The 13,517-nt window shown below is 38.3% G+C and overlaps 1 protein-coding gene across 3 annotated transcripts in view; it reads right to left on the minus strand.

Annotated features, from left to right (window-relative positions):
* The window catches only part of kat6b (K(lysine) acetyltransferase 6B), a 186,998-nt gene that overhangs the window by 58,128 nt on the left and 115,353 nt on the right, over nt 1–13,517 (minus strand). The gene's annotated exons all lie outside the window — the stretch shown is intronic.

Consider the following 13,517-nt stretch of genomic DNA (forward strand, 5'->3'; position numbering starts at 1 on the left):
AGTATGTCTATCAATCACTCAGGAAAAACAAATAGCAGCACAAACATCAAAATATAAATGTCAGTTTATTTGCAAGTATTTTTTTGAATAGTACAAAAGTAAATAATTTTATTAATGTAATATTTGCATAGTGACATTTACATTATAACTTGCTACTGTACATTTTTGAAATGCAAACACTTTTTTGAGAAATGAAAGTTCATTATAAAAAATTACAAAAACAAATTCTAGTGACGCTAACACATAAGCTTTAACAATGAAAGAATATGCAGAATATACTCAAGTAAATCAATTAATCCTCACAGAAAACAACTCCATAATAATACAAAGTCCTGCTATATAAGGACCCAATATTAAGTGCTAATGGTTATAAAAAGTAATAATAAAACTCACATTTTATACAAGATTAAACTTGATATGTAAATATAGGTAAGAAGCAATGCATTTTTTTCTAAAAGATAAATAATGCAAGTACACTGAAACTTGGCAAAGGCTACTACAGTACTGGCTTCAAAGGTCAGCACTTAATCAAATTGTAAGCGAACATTTACTGGTATTTTGTTACTATAGACACCCCATTGAATTAATAGTACTGGATTCCACAGCATTCAATGTCACAGAAGAGAAAATGTTTCTGTGAGCAGATGTAATCATTTAACTTTATCTTGTTCATCTGTTTAACCAACACACTGATTCATCTGAAGACATTACCCTGATTGTAAATTAATTTGATTTTTAATAAGAACGCTAAAGAATCTTGGCAGTCTGCTGTCCATTACAGGCAGGCACATCTTTGAGCCGATACCTAGGTGACCCAGGTCATTTAGACCTCCTAACTGCTCAAAAAAATTAAAGGAACACTTTGAAAACACATCAGATCTCAATGGGGAAAAAAATCATGCTGGATATCTATACTGATATGGACTGGGTAATGTGTTAGGAATGAAAGGATGCCACATCGTTTGATTGAAATGAAAATTATCAACCTACAGAGGGCTGAATTCAAAGACACCCCCAAAATTAAAGTGAAAAAATTATGTAGCAGGCTAGTTCATTTTGCTGAAATTTCATTGCAGTAACTCAAAAATCACACTCAGTAGGTTGTATGGCCCCTATGTGCTTGTATGCGTGCCCGACAACGTCAGGGCATGCTCCTAATGAGATGACAGACTGTGTCCTGGGGGATCTCCTCCCAGATCTGGACCAGGGCATCACTGAGCAACTAGAGTCTCTGAGGATCAACCTGGTGGCATCGGATGGACTGAAACAATGTCCCAGAAGTGTTCTATTGGATTTAGGTCAGGTGAGCGTGGGGGCCAGTCAATTGTATCAATTCCTTCATCCTCCAGGAACTGCCAGCATAATCTCGCCATATGAGGCCAGATATTGTCGTGCACCAGGAGGAACTCAGGACACACTGCACCAGCATAGGGTCGGACGATGGGTCCAAGGATTTCATCTCGATACCTAATGGCTGTCAAGGTGCCGTTGTCTAGCCTGTAGAGGTTTATGCATCCCTCCATGGATATGCCTCCCCAGACTATCAATGACCCACCACCAAACCAGTCATTCTGAACGATATTACAAGCAGCATAACTTTCTCCACGGCTTCTCCAGGCCCTTTCACATCTGTTGCATGTGCAGAAGGTGATCCTGCTCTCATCTGTGAAAAGCACAGGGCGCCAGAAGTGGACCTGCCAAATTCTGGTATTCTATGTCAAATGCCAATCGAGCTCCACGGTGCCAGGCAGTGAGCACAGGGCCCACTAGAGGATGTCGGCCCTCAGGCCTCCCTTATGAAGTTTGTTTCTGATTGTTTGGTCAGAGACATTCACACCAGTGGCCTGCTGGCAGTGCTCATCCTGTTCCTCCTTGCCTAAAGGAGCAGATACTGGTTCTGCTGATCGGTTAAGGACCTTCTACGGCCCTGTCCAGCTCTGCTAGACTAACTGCCTGTTGCCTGGAATCTCCTCCATGCCACTGAGACTGTGCTGGGAGACAAAGCAAACCTTCTGTCAATGGCATGTATTGATGTGCCATCCTGGAGAAGTTGGACTACCTGTGCAACCTCTGTAGGGTCCAGGTATTGCCTCATGCTACCAGTAGTGACACTCACCGTAGCAAAACTAGTGAAAAAACAGAATAAATGAGGAGGGAAAAATGTCAGTAGTCTCCACCTGTTAAACCATTCCTGTTTTGGGGATTGTCTCATTGTTGTCCAAGTTGTTAAACTCATCAACACCAAAGCAGCTGAAACTGATTAACAACCCACTCTGCTACTTAACTGACCAGATCAATATCCCAGAATTTTCAATGACTTAATGCTATACTCTGATTAAAAAGTGATCCTTTAAATTTTTTTTGAGCAGTATATATTATATATGGGGAATGACAAAGACCTCAGAAAAGGATTAGAAAAGAAACCACAGCTACCAAAAACCCCACCCCAAGTAAACAATTGCTTCGTAACACATTTTATGGTAACATGCATAAAATGTAAGCACCCCGTTTCTCATCTTCTGAACTTTTTAAATATACCTATAATCAAAAACTAACATTATAATATGAAAATTCCCCAGTTAATTAAAACCAATGGTGAGCTATTAGAATTGTACAAATTATGTCACGTTAAATCAATGACTTCCTTCTCTCTTGGTTTCTGCCTGGCTAGGCTCTAGTGGTATATACAGTAATCACAGAACTGGGGTCAGGAAAGAAGAAGGATCATTACAAGACTTCAGAAACTTCTCATTTTAGTTAATGGATTAAACAAAATAGGTCTGATAAATAGGGAAAACAAGTTTTGCCTACACCATGCACAATGTGTTTACCTTGCACAGGACTTCTACCTCACAAATGCTGTAAGTATTACAACCCCTGTGAGGTTGCACAATGAATAATACATTATATGTAATTAGTATGCTAAGTAAGCTGCTGTTAGTTCATCATATCAGCATTAGACTCAAGCTTTTTAGGCCGTAAAAACAGTGCTAAAAGAATTATTAGTCCGAAGAGTTACTCTAGCATGGGTATAAGGCAAGTCTTCTCCTCTCACCAGTAGGCATGGCTAATAATAATGGTGTCTCATAAAAAATGTATTTCAGCCCAATTGTTGAATGCTCTTGACAGTGATATGAGCAGTGACAGTGAAGAGCCTCTCATCAGCAATGATGAAAAAGTGAATCTGTTTTCAGTGAAACTGAAATGGACAGTGAAACCAAACATGATTGTTATGTATCCGAAAGCGACGCTCACGTTTGGGTCTCTGTTGACCTTGCTTCAAATAAACCAGCACCACCTTATTTTGATTTTGTGGGCAGCCAGAAAGAAATGAACGTGGACAGACATGAACCATTTACTTACCTGGAGTTATTTCTTAATGATGATGTTATCAAAAGAACTGTTTCTGTAGCTGCTGCTGACATCTGGGCCATTTTAGGCTTATTGATATTGCAAGGACTTGTAGGAAAACCTGAGCAGTGATGGTACTAGTCCAAGAATAAAACTTTGGCAACTCCATTCTTTGGAGAGATTACATCTGAGTATAGGTTTTCACCGATTATGAAATATCTGCACCTTGCCAACAAAGACGACTTTGATGAGCAACAAAACAGAAGAAAATTTGGGAGATATTGCAGGCCATTTTGGCAAATTTTTAAAGAGTTTACATTCCGGAGCATGATGATATCAGCATCGACGAAAGTCTAATGGCTTATAAGGGCACGATGTCATGGATACAATATATCATGTTAAAAAGAGCAAGATTTGGTATAAAGTTAAACATTTTTTGTGATCTAACACTGAATGCATCTGGAATTTGGTTTTGTACGCAGGAAAAGGGGCTGTGACAATGTGGGTTCTTGCTCCACACTCCCACTTCCCTTTTGGGAGCCCTTGAACTGAACACTGTCAGTAATGCAACCAGATGAGCTGGACAATGAGAACACCACAACGAAGCAAGGGGAAAGTGCAAAAATGCTTTTATAACAGTCAAAATCAAAAAGTGTTCAAATAAGTACTGCAGTGCAATCACAAAGTGTCATTAAATAAATTATCCATTAAAAAACAGTGAAAAATACGGAGGTTAAAATAATCCAATAAAACCGAGGTTATACGAGGGGGGGGACCCAAAAATAACCGGAATTTTGTTTTTGTTAGGTTGGTACTTGTAGTACGTGGTTGGGCTGCTAGGGCGATCTAGTTACACTCCTCACAAGTCAGTCTGCCAAGTGCCATCAGTCTGGAAGGTTCTACTTGTGTTCAGTGAATTTTTTTTGTAAAAGTAGGTTGCGCAACAGTGTGAGAAGGAAACGCCCGGATTTGTGGGAGTCGGGCGATTGGTTCTTTCATCATGACAACACTCCATCTCACACTGCTCTCAGCATTCGCCAATTTTTGGCAAGAAATGGTATGACAACCCTGAACCACCCACCCTACTCACCGGATTTAGCTCCGTGTGATTTCTTTTTGTTCCCTTGGATGAAAAAAGACTTGAAAGGAAGGCGTTTTGTTGACGTCGAAGAGGTAAAACAAGAAACGACCAGAGCATTAATGGGCATTACTTCAGACGAATTTAAAAAATGTTTCGAACAATGGAACAAACGGTTAGATAAGTGTATTTCTGCCAATGGAGAGTACTTTGAAGGAGACTAATTGTAGTTTGTACAGAAAATTAAATTAAACACGTTTTAAAAATATTTCCGGTTATTTTTGGGTCCCCCCTCGTAATACCACCAGGAGCGTTAAAAATCTTTCACTGCCAGGTGCTTCCCTCTTCAAACTGACGCCTCTCTGGCTTATCCTTCATAGGGTTTGCAGCACGGAGAGACATACACCAACAGGTGCATACATCCATTATACCGAGCCCATGGCCCCGCCCCCTGATTCATGGCATTCTGCAGAGAGCTGCTGGATTCTTGTCTCGCTCCCACCGCTGCCCATCCAGGCTCCTCGCAGCGAAAGAGCGACATCCTCCCACCGTTGCCTATCCAGGCTCCACCCAATGAGAAGACATTCCGGAGAACAGCGATCACTCCTGCTCCAGGCAGCTCGGCAGGAGTCATCCTCGCGATTCCTCCCGAGATATCATCAGGAAGAAGCAGGAGGACAGGGATAAGTGCCAGCTTATTCCAACTCCTGTCTTCTTTCTGTCCATTAACTTCCACTTAATGCGTCTTTCCATTCTTTTCTCTCCCCTCCGAACTCGTGTTCTTACTATATATAATGGGGACGCGACACAGATGCAGTGATTAGCAGCTCCTAGCATCAATTACTGATACAGACGATTCCTCACCTGTGCACTTAAGCAAGGAAACGCCTGTACAACATTGCATCCGAGAACCGCTCCCGCCACACTACCATGCCCACTCAAAGCATCGAGTACTTTGAAAACTGGCCTTTTATTCCGAGCCGTGGACCTGCTATACCACAAGGACTAAGCCGGATGAGAAGAACAGCCAGTACTACATTGCTACATCGTTGGTGCCAACATTGCTAGATGTTCTGCTTGATCATGATTACTGTGTAACCAATGACAATTTTTAAACTTCACCAGAGCTATTCGACGTGCATTAGCTTTGTTCAATGGATTATATATTCTGTCCCTTGCTACATCCGCGTTAGTTTTATTTTCTAACCTGTTAGCTTTCAATTTAAACTGTTGTATTAACCTATAACTTTGTCACAGCTATGCACATGTCTATCTGCAATCAGTTGTCTCTCCAAATATTCCTTTGCAAACCACCTGTTATGAATTGGTCTGCCTACATACTGTACTGTGTGCCTATTCTTTCCAGACACTTTAAAAAGAAAACAAAAGACCCTGTGACCCTATGATTCTTATTTGCACCTAATCTGTGGAACAAACTTCCACACGTCACAAGTGCTCCCTCTGGGAAACCAACTACTTCCCACAATATATTTGGGCTATTTTTACATTTTCTGATCAGGTCTACAATGAATTTCAAACTACTTTTTCAGACCTATTCTGTTTGCAGTGTTCCTCTGCCTTTAAGAAAAAGAACTAGTTAATAGCAGTACTTCTCATATCATATTCTAAATTAACCGTTACATTTTCATATACAAATGCTTAAGAATATTGTATAATGTTTACAAGAAACCTGTGAAATTCTGATATTAATACACATTGCAATTATCTGTTATTCTTTTCTCTTAACTCTTTTAGGGCTAATTTTTTTTTTGTTTCTTTTCTCCCAGGGCTGAATATTTTTCCAAAAACTAACATTTTTTAAAAAAGAACACAAAGCAATTGTTTAACATATCAAATCAACAATATTTACTTTTGACAAATGTTACTGTCTTGCATGTTGTATGAGCCTGAATTCTCTATGTGTTGTTTTGATGCCTATTTTTCAATTGTCTGTTGCTGCATTTTCTCACATATATTGTTAGTGTGTACTGTAGAGAGACAAGTCACCCATTTGCCATCGTGCCATGCCACTGCCACCAAGTTTTCTGCCTGCATGAAAACCGTATTGTCACCTCTTTTCATCTTCTGAAACTTTATGAACTTTATGTATGGCATTATAGCCTGGCTCACCCCATGGGATTTGCTTCTGTTTATTACAGAAGTGAATAAAACTTTGCAGCAGCACGTACCTAAGCCACCCGGGGACAAAACACGTTTGGACCAATGCTCCCTGAAGTTCTCACCAGTTCTGTCCCATCTCTATTTGTAATGCCACAGCGCGCTTCATCTCGTCTTTCGTTGTGGGTTTCCACTTTGAATAACGAGAATGCGATGCAAAGGCAGCCCGCGATTCAAAAAAAATCTCTGCCTACCTGTTTGTCTCGTCTGACAGTAGCTGAAAAGCAGCATCAGGAGAGAGCAGCCTGAAGTACAGTAGCTGGTGATCTGTCGTGTCCAAAAACAAGCCATGCCGTCTTGTAAACTCCGGTAGCCATATCGGCTCTCAACGGATCAATGTATGTGTATTTATCCCATGCGAACCTTGCCGTACATGCATCGGCTGCGCGAAGGCACTCAACTGGCAGCAGATCCGCTCGCGCGGCATCGGCTGGTGTCTGATCAGCTGATGCCTGCTTCTAACTCTCTTGCTCGATCTCCTGATCACTGCCAATAAAGTCCGATTCTGAAAAATCAAGAGTCCGACTCCGCGGTAATGCGCAAAACAACGTCTGCCAAGTGTTTTCTTTTCTGCACTTGCTTCGCTGCCTTTTCACATGTCGGTGCCATCTTGCCATTGTTTACATTTCGCAACTCACGCACACGCAATGTTTATTTGCCGAGTCAACGAGTCTAGCATTCCTCCAAGCACAGAGGGAATGCCTGTGACGTGACAGTGAGATTTGTCGCCATTAACAAAAGTCGACATCCGCCTTCAACCCCTCCTGTCGACAAAAGTCGACATCCGCCCTAAAAGAGCTACGGCAATTCTTTCTGCATAAAATACAGTGCTCCCTGAAAGTTGTATAAACAGTAATATACAGGAGTCAGGACAACAAACAATCAGAATAGCAATGAAACAAAGATATGAAACAAATGTGTTTATAGGTTGTGTCAATGGTTTGATGATCAAAGATGCCATGATTTAAAAGGTGACCATAGTATTAAATGATTATTTTATGAATACAAGTTCAAAAAACTGGCTCACTGGTTCTACTGAAATGATGAGTGGACACTTGACTAATGGATGAGGGGGAGAAACGGATCTACAATTTATAAAGTTGGTAATATATGAATTGCATTTCCTGTTTATGATGTGCACCGATTTTTTCAGGAAGCATTTAACACTTTAGCAAAAAATGCACGTGTTTTGCATGTTCTGAGTAAACAACTGGATAACTAATGTGGATTATGCAACTCAATTATCGAGAGACTCCCCATATGGCACACATATCATTTGCCATCACACAGCTTTAAACAACATTGGCTTGTATTGTATCATACTATTTTATTATGTTTGTTCTCCTGGAAAAGAGGACATTAAAAAAATTCCTTGTCATCCCTACAAAACACATGGGTTAAGTAACTTTACAAAATGCATGCTTTTTGGATGGATTATTCCTTTAAATGAAAAACACGAGAAACACATACTTAAAACAATGACTTGGTTACATGCACATATACACCATTCAACAAATACTTTGTAAAAGCACCTTGTGTATGGGTTACAACAGTAACTATGTCTGTGTTGCTCTCTGTCAACATAGCACACCAGTACTTTGCAGTCATGTCTAACTGTCTTTTGTAGAATTGGAGTGCATTCCGTATATGCATCAATTGGAAAATTGTGAAGAAAAAGCCACTGCACAAACCATGTTGCTTACAAATGTCCCTCAACCCAAAGTTTTTAAAAGAGACTACTGGATGGAGGGAGAGATGCTCTTGATAGGCAACAGCTCAGAGCAAGTGGCAGACATACTACTCTATTAGCAAAACCAAAAAAATTAAAAAGCATCAAACGCACTTTCCTTTCAACTAAGAAATATTGTTCAGTTTGAGCCCAATATGTTTAACATCTTCTATTATAAAGCATTAATAAAGCAAACAAAGCGGAATCATTAATTGTCATTCATTGCATCAGAAGGAAAACGACGAACGCTATATGCAAAGAAACCTTGAATTACTAACAATATTTAAATGAAGGGTAATAAAGGTTTGGACTAAAAAATTTATAAACACTTTACCATTCCTGCAGAACAAAAGCATAACACTGTTTAAATTGTACCAGGAAATTTAATAAATTAATATAAATCAGTGTTTTTGCAGATAAACACGTGAAAGTAAAAGCACAAAAATAGATTAAAAAGCAGACAACTACTAGCAACAATTGTATAATACATCATCACTGAGAACTGTGAACAAATGTGATGAGGTTTCCCAGGCCACAATACTGTGTACATGATGAGAATTACAAATAACTCTACAACTGAAAGTTTTTTTTTTTTTATTATTTATTATTACTGCTAACCTAAAAATATATACAAAATTGAATTTTTTTTGGAAACTTGGAAGAAGACTTCCTAAAACACGAAGAACCTAGAACAAATACAGCCATACAACACTGGATGCAAACTATAAATTAGGAAAGCAAGTCTTACATATTTAAAAAAAGCAGGGACAGCACTGGTAGAACAGAATCAAAAGCAAGGAAGAGTTAAACTGCATCATCAGCCACAGTGAATCAGAAAACATGCATAAAACCGGTGAAAAAGTTATGTTTTAGGAATAAGTTTAGTCCTTCATGTGCTCTAAAGTAAACAACATTCATTCAAGCCGAGCCTCTAAAAAATTGATGTCTGGACGCTAGCCGCTGCTCCATCCGATCATGTTTCAACATACATACAACATATAGCAGGATTAAAGCTAAACTGACACTTTAATATGTTGTGGTCACCGGACTGTATGCAGCACACTTTTCCACTGGGCTGTGGTTTGCCAATACGTGTGTTTCTTGCCTTACACCCAGTGCTGCTAGGATAACACCACCAAAGGCAGTTTTACTTCAATAAAATAAAGTATTGCGTTTGGCCATTCGTTACTTTAAAAAGTAAATCATACTACTTAATGCACATAACTTTTTACGTGTTATCCTATTGCTCTTGACATTGCACTGCTGAGCTTAGCACTGTACATTCAGCTCATCAACATAAATACACAGATTTCTGAAATACTGAGGCAGATTATTTCATCCAGGAGAAGGAATAACTTGACCACCTAAGCGTTTGTCTCAAGAAAAGTATTTTGTGAATGCTTCTAACTGTGGCAATGTATTAAGGGTCTACATGACCAAATAGTTGGGTTACTCGTACAGAAATCTACATCTGTTAACCAGGCATCTCAGAGACCAATAACCAGGTTTCACCAACTGGAATAAGTGTTTACGTGACATTTTAGAAACCAGGTTTTTGTGAATAACTGGGTTATTACAATACATGTAAATGGCACCAACAGTCAGAATCTTGCTTCTAGGTGACAGAGATTCTCATCAAGTGTATTTAATCTTGAACAGATCAATTGCAGATGGTACCAAGAGTCTCCAACTGTCAAAGCTTATTCCATATAGTATCTAGGATGACTCCGTTCTATGTGAGGGTCTTTTCATCAGATACAGGAAGCATGCTGAAGTGAGGCAGTTGAGTAATCAAAATGTAGCTATAACATGACTTGTCAGCACTCAGTCAAAAAGACAACTATGAACTTGCAAGTATACAAATGCTTCCACATTAGAGACAAACGTTTTGAAGGATAAACCAATAGTCCTGACACTGGCAACTATATTGAGCGAAAACCACACCTACAACACGATACCTGTATCACAGCGATCAGGCAGGATTCAAAACAAAACTAAGATAATCCAATTAGAAACCTCTTCTCATCAAACATCTTACCTAATTTATAAAAATGAAATGCACATCTAAATAAAGCGCACATACAATTACATAATGTCTTGATGATCATGCTATGATAAGATTCTGTGTTGATTAATTTAATTGAACTTGATGACAGATCTTAAAAGGCAGATACAATTACACAAAAAATAAAAGTACTTTTAGCTGGCAGATGCTTCAACTTGAAGATAAAAGCCACTTTACTCTGATCTTCATTAACGCACATATTGCCTTATAGTTTATAAAATTGAGTCTCACCTTTCTAGTTCATTAATACACAGTGTGATGGGGACAATTCAAACGTATTTGGAATGCAATTAAAAAAAGAATACATTAAATGAGTTTCAAACCCTTTATTCTCATGTTAATTAGGAACCTTGAAAACTGCAGTTGAGATGTGGTATATATGATTAAGATCGGTTACTGGAGAATTTCCCTCCCTGGTATAGCGTTAAAGGAAAAACCTATTATACAATTGAACTAGATGGTGTCAAACTGCTATCCAAGGATGTGAATGACTGGGATAAATTTAAATGGAATATTCTGTAAACCTGACTAAACCAGGTTAAAGGGGACAGAACATCGTTCCTTTGTAGAATATGCTCTTGAAACATCATGGCACTCACTTAAATAAGGTCAATCAAGAGTCATCAGATACTTTAGCAGCAGTTCTTTGGTAACCATTTAAGAAAGATAAGAGTAATTAAACTGAAATGTAAACACACAAACACACTGTTTTGTAATGAACTATGACAATAGGTAATTACAATCAAAAAATGGCTTGTTCTTCAAAATACTTACAATCATATCAAAAAGTGTATTGCTCACAATTAGACGTCAGCCTTCTTTCAAAATGACCCACCACCTCAAACAAGAGGATGCTGCCTCAAAAATACTACTTGTCAATGTCATTGAATACTTCTTGCTACTATGTGAATAAGTAATTGCAAATTAAGTAACAGGAAATAACTATACCACCTTGTACTGGAATAACTTTTTAACATTCTTATAACTGCTACTAGTTTCTGCATCACAGAGATGAAACACAGGCGGCTCATTTATCTATGGCCAGCCACTTCAAATCAGCAACAGCATAAAAGCCTCGTTTCAGGGTCTGTGTGTCTGGATTATCAGTTAGCCCTTCCCAACCACTTATTTCATTTTAGCTACAGTTAGTTGTACATAATTATTGACTTTCTCCTTTGGCAGGAAGCCACATTTATTGATTGCCTTTGCTGACCACAAGTGGAAATTTGTTTTCCACAATTTTGTTCCAGTCAAAAGAAATACATACATAAAACAAAATCAAAACAAGTTCTTCCAGTTTGCCAGCAGTGTCATTTTTGTTTCAGTATGTAATACAAAACACTTGGTTAGCAGTGGGATGTTTCCATGATGGATCTGGGGAGTGACTTATTTTACTGCCTAACCCAAATTTTACTTTTGTCAATACTCCAGTAGGGTACTTGGAAGGCACTCTAGCCTAATTCCAACAAGGAGATGAGCCCCGTCTGCCTTTCAGGTGAGACAGTGGCCACATACAAAGCGGCTCGGTTCTCATTTTCACTGCAGTCTTATTCAGTGCCATATGATCATAGCCAAGCACATCAAAATCTCTACCATATCTCCATTAACCACACCAAAAACACAAAAGCATGGAACAAAAGTGAAAAATTAAATGAAGGAGCAAAGCAATGGCAGACAGCATTTTTTTTCCTAGTAAACTTTAAGTGTCTCTTCTCCCTGTTGTACACATCAGAGGTCATAAAAATGTGTTTAGAAGGAACATCATGGTAAATGTCTATTCACATAACTCTGTATATCTATGGTGTTAGTGGCAAAGAAAATCCACGAGTACAGGGAAAAAAGTATTAAAAAAAATACTTGCGGAGAATCCTAGCATGCTTTCTTAATATCACTTAACATGGAAGCTTAATTACTGCAATGACCTGAAGTAAATATGATAGGAATAATTGTGTAAATATCACAAGGGGGTCATCCTCGGCTATAACCACACAGGCCTATCACCTTTCAAAACAAAAAACAGCAGCTGGGGATGTTTACAAGGACACAATATTCAGAAAGATTTTGATCAGTCAAATCAACATGATCAAAGGTTTTGTTTCTTCCATTTTCTTTAATAATTTGCAGGGAAAATGGGTGAGGTAGGTTACAATTATGTTTCAAAATACATGCAAGCAGGTCAGTGCAAATTGTATTATTTAATTTTGTATTGTATATTTGCAGGAGAGAATGCGGATTAATTATGGATTTATCAAATGCCAGTGGAGTCTGTTGAAAGATTAAAAAAAAAAACAAAAAAAAAAAACTAAATCACATATAGTGTCTTTTGACACTGTTTCAAAGGTATCAAAAACAGTGATTGTGCTGATAATTTGTTTTTGACTGATAAACCACTCACTCTAGCAAAAAAATAGAGAAAAAAAACTTCTCTTTAAAACTCTTTGAATGGCTGACCTGCAGGACTACCAAATATCTTCCTGATGTGTGTATGTACATTCAAATGAAAACATTGTTTCTGGTGTCAGTTCAACAAAGGGCTGATGACAGCAATATGCTGGCACTACAAATACTGCAGGGTCGATTTGCCAGAAAATGTCTGAGCCCCATTCACTCTTCCCTCCTATGAAACACACCCCAGTTCTACGTAAGTGTTAACATCAAGGGGGCAGGAAAAGGACGTGGAAATCTCTTTATGAAATGACAGAGGAGGTACAGTCTTACCATATTAAATTTACAAGAAAGAAAGGAGTTGGTTGCAAGTAAATGGCCAGTAATGATTGTGTTGACTTGAATATGCACTTGAAATACTGAAATATAATCTAGTATTCTCAAATCAGATACCAATGAACTTCATATGTGGATTGATATTCTTTCCCTTGATGATTTTAATAATTTTCAAATGTCATAATAATTAGTAAGTGTGAAAATTCTAGCCCATAAAAACAGTGCAAATTACACTTACAAACAGAAGAATACATGAAACCTGTGGGATTAGAAATATAAAAGATATGGAAAAAAATGGCTAAATGTTTTCAGGTCATACAAAATACCAATCTGTCAAACAGGAAAAAAAAAAAAAAAAGTTTTTTTGCCACTTTTTGTGGTGAATTTTCGGAGCA

The sequence above is a fragment of the Erpetoichthys calabaricus genome, chromosome 2 (genome assembly GCF_900747795.2).
Source record: "Erpetoichthys calabaricus chromosome 2, fErpCal1.3, whole genome shotgun sequence".
NCBI classification, from domain to species: Eukaryota; Metazoa; Chordata; class Cladistia; order Polypteriformes; family Polypteridae; genus Erpetoichthys; species Erpetoichthys calabaricus.